Source organism: Lycorma delicatula, chromosome 7, assembly GCF_047948215.1.
Source record: "Lycorma delicatula isolate Av1 chromosome 7, ASM4794821v1, whole genome shotgun sequence".
Classification (NCBI taxonomy): domain Eukaryota; kingdom Metazoa; phylum Arthropoda; class Insecta; order Hemiptera; family Fulgoridae; genus Lycorma; species Lycorma delicatula.
The window spans coordinates 140,537,670-140,553,171 of record NC_134461.1 but is presented as its reverse complement, the minus strand read 5'-3'; the positions used below and the strand labels follow the sequence as shown (position 1 = coordinate 140,553,171).

Below are 15,502 nucleotides of genomic sequence, written 5' to 3'. Positions count from 1 at the left end.
TGACTTCATTATCCTATATTAGGTCTCGAATTATTAATGTTTTTAGCCTTTTTTTTTACTATTTTATAGTATAGGGAGGATAAGTATTTTACGATGCTGTTCTTAACAAGGTTTTATCATGATTTCCCCTGATGCATCCAGGCAAATGCTGGAGCAGTTCCTTTCATTTTATATCGTTTGTTTTATTAAATAATAAAAATATTACATTGCCCAAAAAATAAAATGAAGAAAAATAACAACAAAAAATTGAACTAACAACTGTATGATAAATTGTATTGTGTACTTAAACGGTACATTTTTTTACATTAACATCTACTATATTGTTATTTATTATTATAAAATTTCAAAAAAACTTATGTTTACAGTAGTTTTTTTTAACAAACTAAGAAAAAAAACATTAAGTGGAGTAAATTTTATTGTAAACAACGTACTGTTTATAGTACACAATACAATTTATTATACAGTTGTTAGTTCAATTTTTTTCTGCTAGATGATTGTGCTTAATTCAGAATAAAAGTGTGAGCACTTACAAGTACAAACCAATGCACCACCACACTTGTTATAGAGATAAAAAATTTACAATTTTTAGTTAATGAAAAAATTATGATGCACCATTCCTCAAAGCAGTAACACTGATATCTTTGTTTATGTTAATAAAATTTGAGTGTCTAAATATTATTAAACAATAGTCAGATTTATCATCAAAAAATAACAACACACAACTCAGTAGCACATATAAAAGATTTATTTTATAGCTTTCTTAATTTATAAATTATATCTATTTATCCTGATATGCCAGTTATCATTTTGCATTATGAAACGAATCATTAAAACTTTTACGCATACGTTTTACCAGGTTTGAATAAAACACCCCAAAGCTAATACCAATTTACTACAAATTCTTATTATAGTTACTTTGTAGGTAACACTGACGTGTTGCTACAAGAAGTTAGCACCTGACAGCGCTAACTTGGAGGCAGTTGTACTTATTGACAATTAATCCTTATGTTATAAAATATCAAAGTTCTAAACGATTTTTAAGTATAGTTAGTAGTGATCATAGTTGTCAATATTGCTTAAAATTAACTGAATAAATATGCGTAAAAAACCTACCTTATCTGTGTTCTTGTACTTATTTATGTCAATTATTACATGATAAGTATTACCAAAGCAGTCATATGTTTTAATACAACAAAAAAATAAGTTAAATGAAGAAAAATGGTGCCCATATAACTTAAGAGTAAATCCACTTCTTTTCTAATTAAGTTTGAGGATATTAATGGTAAATAAATAAATAAATATACTAGATAGAACCAAAAAATAGTTTTACTGATGCACATAACTCTGTTAGCCTTAAAGAAGTACCAATGTACTAGCTCTAGCCAATTGTAGTGTTATCTGTATAGGTGGAAATCTATTATCCTTGAACAGGAGGGCACGGTTTAATACAAAAAACGTTTCTGAAAGTCCTCTTCTCATTAATTATATTTTTTCTTTTTAATAAAGAAAATATGTTTAAAACCAAAATTAATTTTTTTTTTTTTTTTTTTGTAACTGTTCATGTTGTAACATGTAGAAATTGGTTGAATAATGTAGAGTTTTATTTTCTTAAATGGCTAATTAATTATATCAATGAAAATTGTTCTCCAAGCAATAATCTTAAGTTTTTTTCAGATGTTGATGTTAATTCATGACTGTTAACTTTATGTATTTTATTTGCATGGCTCTAATTTTTATACTATTAAAAAATATTAAAAATAAACTTGATAAAATTAATTTTTTTTCTTACGTAAACAAATTTTTAATGACATTTTTTTATTGTGGTGTTGAACATTTTCATTGTAAGTGTTATTATATATTAATATTATTTACGACTTAATGCTGTATCAAGAATTTAACCTTTATATTTAAACGGTGTGGTTTCTTGTTCTAATGTAAACAAATTAAGAATTATTTTTTTATTATTGACTGTATTCATGGTGAGTCTGTAAGATAATATTATTTACGGGTTGTTTGCTGTATCAAGAAGCTTGGACCTTGATGATTAAATGTTGTGATTTGTTTTCTTGCATGGACATGTTAGGTATTATAACTCGTGTACTTGTACACTAGATGTGCATTTTTTCACTTACAAGAAGTCTTTGTTACTTTTAGTTATTAGCATTTCTTTATACAATCTTATTTTCTGTCTAGCTCTTTTTTACTTGACTGTCTTAACTCTACCCTTTAATCCCGAGCTTCTTGTTATAATAAACAATTTATTTCAGTGTTGTAATTTAAAAGGTTATTAATAATAAATATTAAAAAAAATTACCATTTTGAATTTTTGTTTTATTTGATACTTTACTCTTACGGATTTTACTTAGTATAGTAACTACATATTTTTATTGTTTATTGGTATATATTAACTTCAGCTAATTCATTAATATAAATTTTTATTAACATATAATTCATAATTCGTTTTAAATTCACAGGGGAGGAATTTGCCTCTAAATATTTTTAATGATTTAATGGTTTTTTTTAATAATAAGAATAGTTTTTTTTTTCAATTTTCAAGATTGTGTATATTGTATTTGGTTTAGATATTTTTCTCAACTGTCTTAACAATATATCTAAAAAAAAGATTTGCTTAATCAATTTTGTTTGTAGTAAAGTAATTAAATTTAATTAACCAGGTCTTTATAAAATAATTAAATATAATGCGTGAATGTAAATCCATCTTTTGCTTTGTTGTCTGTATTTTGTAATTTATTTTTTCCAAAAAAATAAATAAATATAAATATATAAGTATGATATAGCGTTGGTATATGTAACTATATAATTTAATAAGATGTAAATACAGTGTAATAATTTTAATACAGAAAATGTAGTTGCTATGGAGGAAATAATATAATGTATATAAACAAATTTTATGATAAAGTATAGCGTTTCTATTTTTCAACTACACAGTGGCCTAATCCAGGGTCTACCATTACATTTTTTACATTCTGATAATTTTCATCGTTCATTTTCTTCAATGTTGCTGGCAGAAAAGGCATTCAACAAAAAATCTGCAAAATACCAAAACGAATAAAAATCTGGAAAAAATGGGCATAAAAATAAATAAAAAAATATAGTGTAAAAAAATTTAGTAACGGGTAGAAATAAAAATATATTCATTAAAAAAATAAAAAATAAAATGTGGAAATTGTATAAAAAATCCAAAAATAATTTCTGACTTTCATCAAAAAGTTCTATAGTCAAATCATAGTTAAATTCGGCTTTCAAATACTACAAAATTCATCTCTTATCAAAAAATTATTGTAGATACATGAAAATTCTTTTCCAGGTTACTTTTTAGTATACCGGCTGTCTGATATTTTAGTTAGAATAATGATCAACAGTTTTAGCTTTTAAATCATTTGGCCTTAATTCCTGGTAAGGATTTAACATTTCTTTACCTAAACTTTCATTAATCTTATTATTTCTCAGCCTATTTCTTTGCATGCAGGTAAAAAATTATATAATGTTTATGGAAAAGTAAATATTTCATTTTCAAAAATTCATTAATCGTTTTTCAATAATATTGCATTTTTTATCTTCATCTATTTGATTGGTTTACTGCACATCTCCATTACTTTCTATTACATCCCGATCTCAGCTCCAGCACACGTCTTACCTACTTTCTCAGCATTCCATCCTCTGGCTCAAAAAACGTTGTGATTCTTATTTTTTAACGAGCCTGTAAGTACAGTTCCACCTGAAGATCTGACATCACATGTGATAAAAAGTTATAAGTAATGAAAAACTATGTTTCCTAAAAAGAAGCACTGCTGAAGTTATCACCGGTTTCAATCTTGCATCGCTCAAGGTTTACTAAGCTTTATGTTTTTGTTGTTGAAACTGTACCGGTTAGTCGATACCCTCAACAACTAATGAAAGAGCTGCTGTCCGTACTCAGGAAAAGGATAAACCTGGATAATGGAACCGTAATCTAGGACTCTTTTAGAAATGTGACTGTTAGAATATTCTGGCTTTATTGAAACCAAATGTTTTTATCCGACTTTAAGCACATTCATTATTTGCCCTTGGCAGTCCTTATTTAATGGAGTCATTTACTAGCTTCACAAAACTGTTGCAGTTTTATTTGGAATTTAATCAGAGTAATCTTAGCATTAAGTTATTACGGTCACATCATGATCACGTCTTGGTCTGCGACTACGTTTTTGGTAAAGCCTTATAGTTGCATTATCATTAACTAAAAAAGTGGAATTTAATAATTAAATGTGATGTCTAACATTCACAAGGAAATTATTTTTATATCTCTTTTTTCTCACTCTCTCACATTCATAGAAAGCTTGGTATGATATTGAGAACAAGAAGCCCTTGTTGTTCTCTTTGGAACCCTTGGTTTATTGGGAATTGTCTCATATTTCACTTCGGGTTAGTTATGATACCCAACTGAATATGAAATTTTCTGTCTTTAACTTTCAAAATATGATCTTTGTTGATTGTCTGTCAGTAGTTAAACATGACAAATTCTGAATTCAAATAACCGTAATTATAACTACCATCATATATAACTATCCATTTTGAAATAAAATTTTGTACCAAGCCACAAATGATTAGATTGTTTACGATAACCTTATAAAATCTTCAATTTTATAGTTGGATTTTCCTCATTTACAAAATTAATTTTAAAACGCTTATAAACTGTACTTCAAAAAAACAAATAAAATAATTAAAAATATTTCAACCAAATAATAAAAGGAAATAAAATATTTTTACTTGAATTTTATTCTTTAGGTTTGATAGAAATATCTATTTTTATATAAGTAATATAATGTATTATTTTAAGATAAATAAAATTATCCGCACACATCAGTGTAATGATTTCAGCAATTAATAAATTATTGATATACAAGTATATCATTAATTTACTTAAAATTTTGAACTTAGGAGGGCAGTTATAAATACAATATATAATGAAATTAATTAATTAAATGTGTAAATGTTAGAATGTTAATGTAACAATAGATGGATTATTATGTCACATGTAACTGGTAGATCTGTATTTATTATTATTTTTTCTTCATGTATAAATTATTTTTAATGTATTGTAATTTACATTTATTATTCTAGTCAATAAATAGGTTATTAATTTTTAAATATTATACAGGTACACATTATTTATTTTTAAATTCTGTAAGCTATTAATATATGTTCAAATATATTTTCTTTTTCAGATAACTTAGTAAAATATTATTTATACATAATGAAATGTTTTTATCGTCTCAGTATTCATAAGACTAACAAATAAGCTTTTGTTTGTTGATGTAAAACAATCCATAAGTGGCAGCTCATACAAAATGCACTCTATTTATAATGTAAAATGTTTATTTAGTTATTCAAATTATAATAAAGAAAGCTAAAAATTTAGTTTTAAAAATATATTGAGAAGTTGGCAAAACTTTCAATCGCTCATTATTTTGTACCAAATAAGGTCATTGCATCATTAAAAATCTACCCGAGTTCTTTTCTATTGGAAAAGCTATGATGTGGTATGGATTGATGCATACTATACAGACTTAGCTGAATTGATTCTTTGATTAAAAATATCGTTCAATTTCTTTGTATATTTTGGTTTTAATTAATAGTGATGCAAACTAATCAGACACCACCACTCTGCTATGTAGATACATAGCAGAGTGGTGGTGTCTCAGCGTTTGATACCGACGTTCCTAGATTTGAACCAAACTTGGAATTTTTCATTACAAAATTTCAGCGCTAAAGTTCGACTGAAAATTTTGAACTTGTTTGCCGAATTAATAATCTTAAAAAATGTATTAAATGTTTTCAGTAGGGATTTAAGCGTACAGTTGCTGGTCAGCCTTTTCCCTTTCTTCTTTTCTCCTTTCATTAACAATTTACATGACACTGCTGCACTATATATGTTGTGTAGCCGTAGAAATGGATGGGGCATGAGATCTATGACAGTATAATAAGTTTGGTCCAGACCAGAACATTCGTTTATCAAGCATTAAATGATTTTTATTTATTATTTTCTGTCATGAACTCAAATAATATGATTTTTACTTTATAACCACCTATATTTTTAAATATTAATAAAATTTTTATCGCTTATAATTTTATTTTAAATTTAATAACGTCACGACATCATCGTAAAACATGAAATGAAGCGCATTGAAAGATTTCATATGTAATATTATTTATTTTCTTTAACAAACAAAGAAAAAAGAAAATGTAAGTAAGAATATAGGAATCCTGATTTAGACTAGATTTAGAATTAAGTCTAGAAGAATTTCTCTGAAAATTTCAGATATAAAATATGATGATATCATCATGCCGCAAAAGAGAATCAAACTCTACCACCCACAACAGAGGCTCCAACACACTGCCCTGGAGACAACCCTTAGACAGTGTCTTACTAATTTCATGGCTGTTTCCACAAAGCACCACATCTTGATGAAATGAATGTCATCTGAAATAACTTTGCAGAACTTGCAATTCATTTTCAGTACATCCTCGAGGATTTTCAGTAACATCACAAGGTCAATCTCTCATTCACAAGAAGATACAGAACCTTCTCAAAAACTTTACCGTGAACCAACAGCAACATCAAGGGCCTGTAAGAGGCACCAACAGTAGCTTCCTTGTCACCGCATTTAAATAATAATTTAACTAATTCTTTCTTCCTCGAACAAACTGGGAAATACCCAGCAAATAAATATCTGTTGAAAACCCATGTGACAGTTCTGACACAAACTCACCGTTGCATTATCATCAGGCATTAAATCATCAAGTAGTTTTTGTAATATTTCACTTTTGTCTGATATAATTCCATGCCAAGTGGAGAGAGTGGACAGAAGAACATCCTTTTTACATTTGTGTCCCAAAACTCTATATACTACTCCTCATGAGTCTTTATTACCCGGTGCTGCACAAAAAAACGCCATGAATCTCTTTTGGCACTACATACCTTGTAAAAGTAATAATTCCTGCGCTCTCTATAATTAGCAACAAGTATGGCCCACCATCCAGGATCACATTCTCATTGAGATGCCCTTCGTAAACAACAGACAGACTGTTTCAAATTAGTATATTCCTTATTCGACCACAACACTTGCCTCTATCGACTGGAACTACAGGGTATAGAGCACTAAGCAGTGTCAATAAAGGACGCCGATAATTTTTCTGCTAGGTTATCCAATTCCAAATGATTGACACTCCAAAACTTAAGAGTCTAACCGAGAGAATCCACAAATTTCTTCGCCTCTTTCTCCTACAATCCACTCTCACGTCAGACTTACCAATCTTTGAAGAATCAGTAATCACTTTGAAAGTATTTTCATCATCTGCAACACAATCATAAACACACAATACAAATGAAAACTATCAACACAAAACATAAACAAACAAACGTTGCCAATGTGACAACAGCTGTTCAAATTAAACAAATATATGAAATTTCAACAAATTTAAAATTAACAGACCACAAATTATTAAACATAACAAAAACCAATAACAATAAATACAAACTGAATAACAGAAAGTCCCTGTGCCAGTAGAGTAGTTCAAAGAGAATAAACTCACCCACTCCAACAGATAGCCTAGATAACCTATCTAGGCTACCTATGTAACCAAAAATTTGAAATAAAATACCCAAATATAGAAACCAAAAACAAATACCAAATCCTTACAAAAAATCTAGTATAATAATTTCTGAATATTTTCGGAAACATCACAATTAGTAACCAAATAGGCGCAACCCACACAAACCAGACTGTTTCCGCTGGCATTGCGTGTTCAACTCTGTATCGGGTCCGTTTTAAATTGCTTACCTGATAAAATATTTAAATTTTACAACAGGAACAATTAACAACAAATCACACAGAGCTTATTGAAATGTGAACTATATCAACAGATTGTAGTAATACATACATTTAAATTATCACCAAATTTTCAAACAAAAATTTTGCACAATTAATGCACAAAAAAACATTGTTTCTTCCACTTCAAAAATGGAAGAAAATGTAAAAAAACTATCGGATTATTTTATAAGACCGCAGCCTCAATAACCAATGCCAATAAAAACCATGAACATTGACAAAAAATTTCCCATGAGAACATCAATGTAAAAAAATTAATCTGGTATAATTTTATAACAGAAAAAAAATCACAAGGGAATTAGTACTGATATGTTGCAACAACTTGATAGAGATTCTAACTTTTGGGATATTTCATTTGATTTACCCCTTTTGGGGTATTTTGATTGATAAGTATTTTTTAATCAAGAATTAAAAAATACTTGGCAAAGCGAGTCCAAATTTAAAGCCATGCTCAATGTATTTTGATATTAATGGTATATAATTTTTAGAAAAAATGGTTCTAGAAAACACAACAGGGAACAAGCATTATTAAATGGAAGTTTTGACAAAGTTGAGAGAAAGAGTTGGAAAAAACGACAGCTATGGAAAAATAATTTCATTCTTCACTATAATGCTCACAGCACTCTGTGAAGCAGTTTTTTAACAATAGACATATTATAATACTGGAACATCTATTTGCTAGATTTGGCATTACGTGACTTTTTTCTTTTAGACATTTTAAATCAGTCGATACAGTAAAGCAGAAAATGGAAAATGTGTTAAAACAGCCAACAGAAATTGATCTCTTTCATATCTTAGACCAATAGAAAACAAGATCTCTGGATTTCTATGCATTTTTAAATCAAAACTAAATTGAAGGGGTCAAGCATTAAATTGTAATACATACAAATATTTTATTATTTATATGTAGTAATCTATTCGTAAATAAGTTATTTTATAGATACGCCCCTTATGCGAGTTACATGAATTACCATAGTACTGGTAATGGACACATAAGAGAAAGAAGGACGAATGAAGTTAGATACTCAATTGTTTTAAAGTTTTTAAGAAACTACAATTTATTTCCACATGAATTCCATACGTGCTGAACAGCTTCCCAAAAGGAAACAATTACTAATGAGGCTGGTAAAAACTTTTTTACCAGGCATTTAAATCACAAATACCTGCTTGAACTATAATTTCCTAGGATATTTGTTTTTGGAGGGAAAGGTTTTTCCTAATCCAACTCTCTTCCTACCTTCTCTTTCTTACACAAACACACACATGCATGTGTGCAAACACAATCAGTTATTAGTTATAAGGTGTTTAAGGCATAAATTATAATGTGTAAACATCTTACTACTAAGATGTTTAAATGCTACCTCATAATATTTAAATATCATATATATCAACATGTTGCTGCAATTTTTTTTTCTCAAGATACCAAGTAAAAAATCAATATCTGTATAGCCCTAATATTTTCTATAAAGTTTTATTTTTATAATTCCAAAAATACAACTATCATTAGAAGAACAATTTTGGGAGGAATCTAATATGACAATGAACAAACTAGGAAAAATTTAAATAACATTAACTGCAAAATAAAACTTCAAAATATGTTACATACAACACAAAAATAATATAAATAATAATTCAAAAATTTAAAATTCGATAAAAATAAAAATCTAAATTGCACAAAACTCTACAAACCTATCACTGGACACAATTATTAAAATTCAAATAATGTTGCAAATATTTTAATATCAAACAAAAAATAATAATAAAAAAACGATTTATATATATTTTAATAAATAAATTTATATATTTTTAATACATTTTGTTAACATTAAATTCTTCTGCTAAGTTTGTAACATAAAAGTTAAAACACAAGACATAATTAAAGTTTAACTTTAATATACACAAAAATATGGTCCAATAACTATTAATAAAAACCCTTAATTTTTTTTTTAAATTAAACTTAAAAAACTCAAAAATAAAATTTAGTTTTGATTTTTTGAGTGAAAGCTGTCATTTGTACACTAGTATGCCAAATAATCATTTATTAACATTTGAATTATCATTCATTTTATGGGTTACAGAGCAATGACCTAAAATCAAATAAACCTAATGCATACTACAAGATTTTATGCCAGGTTATTTTCAGTTTTCAATAAAGATTTATAAGTTTTATTGAAACTATCTCAATTGATTATAAAAAGGTAAAAAGATATTTACATCAATCAGATTTAAAATATGAAATAGGTGCTGTATTGAAGACATGTCATTGTTGCAACACAGCTTGAATTGCAATTTAACGATTTTTCAAGAAAAATATTGAACTTTATATCAATTTCAAATTGAGTTTAAACAAATGAAATATTAAACGGTTCCAAAACCAATGCTTTATTTTAAAACAAATAACACACTATAACATGAAGTTAAAACAAACAACGCAGTTGTTAATACCAATAAAAATGAACAGAATCTTTGTTTTAATTTATTAAGAATATCTGTTGATCCATTAAGCAGTGTAAATTTAATACCTTATCAAGATATTTATATAAATAAAAATTATAATTATGAAACTAGCAATAATACGAGGGTTATTTTTTTTCAAGGTCTGATCGGTCACGAAATTAAAACCACAGTGAAAATAAAAAATTTTTTATTTGTAACAAGTACATACATAGTTGTGTTTTCAGCAATGTTTCTACGCCGGTCTGCAGCTCGATGTCTAGACAGGTACTGTTCTATTTCTACCCAAGTAAGTTCTAAGAAACAGAACAAAACTGTTTCATTATAATATATTATTAAATATAAAACTATTAGGAATTTAAAATAGTTACTTTACAACCAATCTATATATAACATTAAATATTTCATGTTAAATGTGTTTTTTTATATAACATTTTATCTATAAGTATGGGTAAGTATCCATTAACATCGACTAAATATTTTATTACACAAGTTCTTTAATGTAGTTGTCAACTAAAATAATTCTTTTATTATAATCATTACATAACATATTATATAGATCACATACAGGATGGATATATATGATACTCTATGAACTCGTCATTGCAAATCAGCTGATTTCAAAGTTGAGAGTTCTAAGATTCAAATCCTAGTAAAGGGAATTACTTTACATGGATTTCAATTAACCACACATCTCAGGAATGTTTAACTTGAGACTTACAAGACTACACTTCATTTACACTCATAAATATCCTCTGAAGTAATACCTTACGGTGGTTTGGGAGGCTAAACAGAAAAAAGAAAGAGATATGATATTCCACAGATAAAAAAAAATTGTTCCAACATTTACCTGGATATATTAAGAGAAATCACAGTAAAACTTAATTAATTAGACCAGTATTACAATGTAACAAAATTAAGTGATAGGTGTAAGTTATAATAAGTGATAAAATAATAATTTTAAATAAAGAAGAAATCATTACTTGATTTCATGTCTGAACACAGGTATTGTCCAATATTTCACTAAAGTTTGATCAATATTTGTAATCATCTATAATCGTTCTCTGTTGCAAAATGATTTTGTGTATCTTCTCGTACTTTGATACTGTGTTCATCATTTTACAAACAGAGGTTGGACTGCTTCAGTCTTACCTCTGTTTATTTATAACAGTTCAGACTTGTTTTCCATCTTCACGGGTTACCTTTACTAGTTTGATGATCCATCTGAACATCTATGCGTAAGATTAACATGATTATCCACACAGTTGTCTGGTAAACTGTACTTTATCATGTGTAAAACATGATAAACCATCTAGTTTAACCATACAGTTTTAACCATCTAGTAAATTGTAACATGACATTGATTTCCAACTACCTGCACAACATACTGTTGTCTACTAACATACCTACCTTGAGGTTTTGGGGTGTTCCAAATTGCAGATTTAACATAGCCCTCCAGGTTGCTGTATTATCGTATCTGACTGAGTTTACATGGTGGTACCAACATCATGATTTTTTAATAAGTATTGGCAGACAAAGCAAGGTATTGGTCCCCCACACGTTGATAATAGTTAGATTATTAAATTAAAGAAATAACAAGATCTAAGCTGTAAATACAGACAAAATAAAATAATTCATTTCTTGACAAATAACTGGATTGATTCAATATTAATTTCACTAGAGTTCAAAAACAAAAAAAAAAAAAAACAACTTTAATTTAACCTAATAATAAACAGTTAATTAAAAAAAAGACTTTTTACAGATAAAGAAAAAAATAACTGCAAACAAATTACGATCGTTTCACATGTTGTTCGTTGCATTGTGAAATGACTGAAATATAGTTCTAAACGCTGTATTTTAATAATGAAAATTTCCAACTTGCTTCCCTCTCCACAATAGATGTTTGAGACCAAAATACTCAATTTTTATCATGATGTACAGCATGATGTTTTAATATACTGAAAAGAGTCTGGAACAATAAAACAATGAAAAATATGCACTCTTATTTCCATTTTTTTTCTTTTCATCCTGTCTTTTGGGTTATGCAGAAGCAATTTGGCAGGATTTTATGGCCGGTACCCTTCCTGATGACAACCTTTAGGGCAATTGATGTTTGTAAAGTTGCACTGCATGAAAAATTGCTTATACCCAGATATACTCCCACATTATCAGGTGCTCCTTTCCCACGTCTAACCTCTGAGAATGCCAAATGGCTTCTTCTGCTTATAATTTTCCATTAAATAAGTTACAAAAAAAAAAAAAAAAATTGTTATGATATTGTCACTAGGCTTTGTCACTTAAAATTCGAACTTTTCATCTAGAATTCATTGATTTTATGTTATTATTAACTGGCATCAAGTAGGTAGAACAGAGGCAGGATCATGGCAAAGACTTTATGAGAATGTGCGACAACATTTTTTAATCATAAATTTTTCTTGAGAGTTAATAAAATAAACTGCGGAAGAATGCAGGGTTAACTGAACCTTACAACCCTCAATGTAATAAGGATAAAATCAAAACCTAAACCGACAACGATTGTTAACGTCTATATGCCTACAAGCGCCCACGATGATGATGAGGTAGAGTGTGTATATGAAGAGATTGATGAAGCAATTAAACACATAAAAGGAGATGAAAATTTAATAATAGTTGGAGATTGGAATGCAAGCATTGGAAAAGGCAAGGAAGGAAATATAGTGGGTGAATACGGGCTGGGCAAAAGGAATGAAAGAGGGGACTGACTTATAGAGTTTTGCACGAAGTATAATTTAGTAATTGCCAACACCCAATTTAAAAATCATTTTAGAAGAATATACACTTGGAAAAAGCCAGGCGATACTGCAAGGTATCAGATAGATTATATCATGGTTAAGCAAAGATTTAGAAATCAACTCGTCGACTGCAAAACTTACCCTGGAGCAGACATTGATAGCGACCATAATTTGGTGATAAATTATGGGGTATAATAAATTTGGGGTTTAAAAACCTGAAGACAAGGTGTCAGATGAATCGGTGGAATTTAAAGAAGCTTGAGGAAGAGGAGGTAAAGAAGATTTTTGAGGAGGACATCGCAAGAGGTATGAGTAAAAAAGATAAGGTAGAAAATGTAGAAGAAGAATGGGAGAATGTTAAAAAAAAAAAGAAATTCTTAAATCAGCAGAAGCAAACTTAGACGGAATAAAGAGAACTGGTAGAAAAACTTGGGTTTCAGACGATATATTGCAGCTGATGGATGAACGTAGAAAATATAAGAATGCTAGTGATGAAGAAAGTAAAAGGAACTATCGGCAATTAAGAAATGCTGTAAACAGGAAGTGCAAACTGGCGAAAGAAGAGTGGATTAAAGAAAAGTGTTCAGAAGTGGAAAGAGAAATGAACATTGGTAAAATAGACGGAGCATACAGGAAAGTTAAGGAAAATTTTGGGGTATATAAATTAACATCTAATAATGTGTTAAACAAAGATGGTACACCAATATGTAATACGAAAGGTAAAGTTGATAGATGGGTGGAATATATTGAAGAGTTATACGGAGGAAATGAATTAGAAAATAGTGTTATAGAGGAAGAAGAGGAAGTTGACGAGGATGAAATGGGAGAAACAATACTGAGATCTGAATTTAAGAGAGCATTAAAAGATTTAAATGGCAGAAAGGCTCCTGGAATAGACGGAATACCTGTAGAATTACTGCGCAGTGCAGGTGAGAAAGCGATGATAGATTATACAAACTGGTGTGTAATATTTATGAAAAAGGGGAATTTCCATCAGACTTCAAAAAAAGTGTTATAGTCATGATACCAAAGAAAGCAGAGGCAGATAAATGTGAAGAATACAGAACAATTAGTTTAACTAGTCATGCATTAAAAATCTTAACTAGAATTCTATACAGAAGAATTGAGAGGAGAGTGGAAGAAGTGTTAGGAGAAGACCGATTTGGTTTCAGGAAAAGTATAGGGACAAGGGAAGCAATTTTAGGCCTCAGATTAATAGTAGAAGGAAGATTAAAGAAAAACAAACCGACATACTTGGCGTTTATAGACCTAGAAAAGGCATTCGATAACGTAGACTGGAATAAAATGTTCAGCATTTAAAAAAAATTAGGGTTCAAATACAGAGATAAAAGAACAGTTGCTAACATGTACAGGAACCAAACAGCAACAGTAACAATTAAAGAACATAAGAAAGAAGCCGTAATAAGAAAGGGAGTCTGACAAGCATGTTCCCTATCTCCGTTATTTTTTAATCTTTACATGGAACTAGCAGTTAATGATGCATATCATTAGCACAAGCTAAACGAATATTTCTTCAGTAAGAAATATAATTTGTTTACATCAAAAATTAATTTAAATGTCAGGAAAAGATTTTTGAAAGTGTATGTTTGGAGTGTCGCTTTATATGGAAATGAAACTTGGACGATCGGCTTTATTCGGAAAACTTATTTCATATTCTACTGCTGCAGCTGTAGCATTACCATTACAGACAGCCAAAATGAATACCACATCAGTGTATTTCTCTGTTGTAAATAAGTACAGTTTTTTCAAGTTAAAAACCATAAGAAATCACTAATTATGTCCCTTAATTAACGTCCTAAAAATTTCAATACGATCTCATTTCACCTGGGTAGCTGAAATCCGAGTGAAATTTTGCACAAGCCGTAACTTGCAAACAATCCGTTTTAGGACATATGTTTGTATGAATTTTTTCCATTATTTTCACATGCAGAATAGGTTACAAAATTCCCGGGTGAGCTTAATGATACATCCTATTTATTTATAGTGTTTGCATAGAAAACATTAAAATGTTTTGTAAATATAAAGTTTTTGGTGCTTAAAAGAGTTTTTGAAAGGAATTCAGGAATAGGTAAAGTTTGAATATCATTCTCATTCATCCTCTGAAGTATTATCTAAACGGTAGTTACCGGAGGCTAAACAGGAAAAAGAAAAGAAAAGAAAGGTAAAGTTCGAAGGTTATTTAGAGGTTAGATTCCACTTTATGGAAAAATGTTTCTGACAAGACTTATGTATCATTGTCTCTAGAATCCAAATTCGAGGTGCAAATGTGTCCCATTTAAAAAAATTAACTTCTAATCTAGTTAGCCCTCCTCTGGTCAAAATCATAATTTTTTTTGCATCTTCCAGAAAAATCACTTCCTTCAATTT

At 28.9% G+C, this 15,502-nt stretch overlaps 1 long non-coding RNA gene across 6 annotated transcripts in view; it reads right to left on the bottom strand.

Moving 5' to 3' along the window:
* Positions 1-422: 422 nt before the first annotated feature.
* LOC142327443 (uncharacterized) overlaps positions 423-15,502 on the bottom strand; it is a 42,638-nt gene continuing 27,558 nt past the window's right edge. For 2 of the 6 annotated variants that reach the window (XR_012756991.1, XR_012756989.1), the window contains exons 2-3: positions 10,555-10,639; positions 5,152-7,355 (exon numbers count right to left, since the gene is read on the bottom strand). This is a non-coding gene — a long non-coding RNA (uncharacterized LOC142327443). Of the gene's footprint in view, positions 3,051-5,149; positions 7,356-10,554; positions 10,640-15,502 lie in introns of those variants that run through there. The other 4 variants (XR_012756988.1, XR_012756987.1, XR_012756990.1 and 1 more) reach the window with 4 other exon arrangements.